This window comes from Varroa jacobsoni, unplaced genomic scaffold (genome assembly GCF_002532875.2).
Source record: "Varroa jacobsoni isolate VJ856 unplaced genomic scaffold, vjacob_1.0 scaffold_310, whole genome shotgun sequence".
NCBI lineage: Eukaryota > Metazoa > Arthropoda > Arachnida > Mesostigmata > Varroidae > Varroa > Varroa jacobsoni.
The window spans coordinates 19,758-23,983 of record NW_019213212.1 but is presented as its reverse complement, the minus strand read 5'-3'; positions in this window follow the sequence as shown (position 1 = coordinate 23,983).

Genomic DNA, 4,226 nt, shown 5'->3' with positions numbered 1-4,226 from the left:
CTACTACTGCATCGTCTGTAAGCGAGGGCTCAGTTGTTGTGCGTCTAGCCGCTTTGGCTACCCTTTCTTATAAATGAACAGATAACAATTGCGGTCATAGCTAAATTTGGCGACAGAAAATATTCGTTACCCAATCGTCGAATGCCACCGTACCCATCTTCGATATTTATTGTTACATAATATTTTATCAATATGAGGAACGTTTTTCTTTTCTACTTTTCGAGCCTTCAAACCCTTTATATCGCACTAGTTTTCGTTGGCTTTTGTCGATAATCCAGTTTTGTAACACAAATCTTGTACGCCAATGACAAAAAAGCGAAGTGACAATGCTGTACATTGTAATTTCAGGTATATATTTTCAAGCGCGCCCATTGACGCTCCGATCCTAATTCAGAGGTGTCTACAATCAGTTTGGCTAAACGTTTTAAAATGTATGTTTTAGCCAGAAGAACAAATAATAATATGACTGCTAGTGATTTTAAACCCTATTTTTGTAAAATGGACCAGAGCATCTGCTGAGAGAAACCGAATTCACATAGTATTAGTATTTTCCATGGTAAATATACTATTATCCCATACCTCTGTATTGAATATCTCGCAAGCGAACTGTGAGATAGCACTTGTACAGCGTTCGATGGTGAAGCATGAGAGGAAGTTACCGTGCGGCCGTTGTGTAGGCCGTCCTTAAGCTTGCTTTCAGTTTCCCCGCTTGTTTCTCACCGACTATTCTGAGCTGTTGTCCAGCGTCGTAAGTGTCTGAAATTTGATTTTGGAAGAGAGCCCCTGGCCATGATGTAATGATACTCCTTTCCTCGTGCCTCATTTGTATCGAAGCGTTCATTGCACGTTATGATGAAATGGGAAGAAATTTTACAACAGTGAACGCGACATCTAGTTTGATTCTACTTAGAAGTGATTTACTCAAAGGTACGCTTTTAATCATACAATTATGACTAAAACCGAATTTCCTTACGAGAATCGTCGCAGATTGCCACATGCTCCGGGTCACGAAACTCATCAATCTTTGTTATCAACCATAATGCGGTAACCGCTAACTGCTTCATCGACCGCCTACTAAGCGCCGGAAGTACCCACATTTATCGCTGCCCTAACAAGCACTTTTAAATTTACCGAAAGCTATTGCTATCAAAGAGTCCTAGGTCCTTTAGTTGATAGTAATCTACGGGACTAAATTTTAATTGTACCATAGTCTGCCTATAAAATGATCCTTGATATGTAGCTTGAAATATATGTTACTTTTATTTTTTTGTTTTCTATAATAATTAACACACATGGCGGTCAAGAATCGGTTTGAAAATGCTATCTGTTTACACTAGCGTTTTTGCCAGTATAGCTGGATATTTACGCTTGAGTATCCTTTTTTTTTTCAGCTTTGTTTTACTCTCCGCAATAGGACAGTGCAGAAGAAAAGAGAGAACTTATTGATTCGTATCATCGGCCTGCATATAGCACATTCAGCACAAAATAGAGAGTGTAGCAATTACTTAGATATTAATTATGACAATTGCAATGTATGAAATTATTCCCCTAAATGAACCCCCTTGCTCATTACCCACGTAATGTTTCTGTTTACCTATTCGCTATACGTTACGACCTCCGACAAAATAGACCTACTCTAGTTAGATGTACTTTCGAAAAAATCCTAGAGCTCTGAAGTTTCGAAAATAAAAAGCGCGGATACGCTACATAGCATAATTATTTAGCAAGCGTCACTATTGTAATCTTCTTAAAAATTTATTTTCCATATGATCTAATAATACAGGTAGGTGTCCTGATGTCCGTCTATCATAGCGGCATCTTCCTGCGTAATAATTGTGGCGTACATCACATAGCTGTACGGCATCGGTACACTACGTCGATTTGCCCACAAGCGCTTCTATCACTATTAGAAGAACTTGACATTTATTTTAAGCTTCCCATTTCTTAAAATGATTCATCGCACACGGAACCTATCACGCTGAGGGTTATGCTTTTAATCTCAGGGCCTAATTTGTTGAATCTCTTTGGTCTATTGAGGGCTTGCTTTTGATATTGACCTTGTCCCGGACTCTCTAGAGGGTCTCTTTGTCCTAGACTGGGTGCCGATGGGGCCTTACAATATGCTTTGAGTATATCGAATTTGAATGAGTGCTTCGAGTTTTACAGTGCTATTCTTGAGCATCTTTTGGGGTGGCTGGCCCCCCAGTACGAAACAAAGTTTCAACAAATCAGGCTGGATATCTCAAACCTTCTACGTGCACATAACGCCTACGTACACAGTTATCTAAGTGGCTTGGCTCTCGCTATAAGGACGTAACGTGTGATATGGCATATTATATCAGAAGAGAGACTCTTATTAATACGGTTATTTAGATTGCTGTTGTATTGTTGGCGCCTGATGGCAAAAGAAAAATGGAGTATAAGGTCTAAATTCGAATCTTCTTTTTTTCTAGTATGGGCGGCAGGCTTGTAGGGAAAAGTTCTATGACAGGTGCTAATGTTCATCATTAAGTGCAACCATCGCTTGTGAAACCAACGCGCCGCGCATTTAGTACAATCTTTAAGAGCTCGAAAACCATCGTCCGGGCAAAAGAAGGAGACAAGAAATAATAAATAAAAAAGAGAAAATATAAAGATATACGTCTACATGAGAAGCTTGGAAGTCTATTAAACAGATTTATAACAATTTAATGCTAAGATTATCCTAGCCGCGTAATTCAGCGTTTGATAAAAGGACATAAACATAACCAAACACTGAGCAGGACCAAAGAGCAGGCGTCGTCCGTGCAATGAAAATATTGATATATTTAAAGGCCAAGCTTATTCTAAGCACACCAAGCTAGATTCATATCAATAATCGCCGTGAGACCTCAGGTCGTAAAGCATATTTTCTCTACTAGCCACATCCCAATAAAAGATCTATTTTTCTCTTGTTGTTTTTATATTCGAAATAGCAAAAAAATGTTTACTAGCATTATTACAGTTACTATCATTAATTGTAGATCGTACCATTATACTATTCAATCCGAATTAAAACGTAAATGTTCAGAACTTACGCAAATAGTATATATTATATGTACAGTAATAGATAAACAGACGATCGATGTGGTACGCTACCACATGAAGCATGTGAGCTATAAACACAAGTGGAAGGTTATACGGAGACACTATTTGTCGGTGTTATTGAAGCTATGTGTGTTTCTCTATATCGGCAATAATAAACTAATGGTCATATTTGGATACGTGAAGTTGGATCGTCTGACGAGCAGATCTACGTTAAGTGTTCTTCCAAACATTTTGGTCAGAATGAAGCAGCAAATACTGTGCAAACATTCTTTTTTTTTTTTCATTGATCTCTTAATAACAACCCAGAACAAATATTTAGATTTATTACCGACCAATTTGTTATTATTTAACGTTTGCCCAAGTATCCGCTGAAAATATATTCGAATCGTTGATAAAAGTGAATAATAAAGGAACTGCAGAAAATCTTGAAAATAGTAATAACCGTTAATTAATATGAGAGAAATAAATCAAGAATTGATCTCTGTAGCAAGTTTACAGTCGGGTCACAACTTGAACCATTTTGGCCGATTAGATAAACGAAGGCAAAAATAATGTAGTGAAGGAAGTGAAAAAATACGCACACACACATATATATACCTGGTCCTAGGGTTACGGCAGTCTGAGACGCCGCAAAATTGGAATGGCACGCACACCGTCAATCTCGGAACCGGAATCGCATAAAAGAACGGTGCAGCGAAAATAAGTTCGTGCGATGGGAATTCGAAGACACCCGGGGGCTAATTGAAGATTGAAGAGGTGATGGTCTAAGAAGGTGTAACTTTCCTATCATGAACCCTTCCTCGTCATGGACAGAGCGACACGACGCTGCTTTCGAGTCGCGTTGTTTCAAGAGTGTCAGCCCATTGTCAATACAAAAGAGATATGGTCATAAATTGGCAAATATACGTTGGAAGCGTTGCCGAATGTAAAGTTGGGTGCAGCAAATATAAATAATATTAGGTAAATGTGGCCCGGATGAGTATATAGGTTGCTATCTTATTCCGAATGAATCGCAGGATCATCGTTTCTGTTGCGACGGTTTGTAAATATGAAATATTGACATATCAACGACAAATCGAGACTCTATATACCCGTACATACAAATACATGGATCATGATATTATCGAGTAGGATACTGTAAATAAAACATATATACAAAG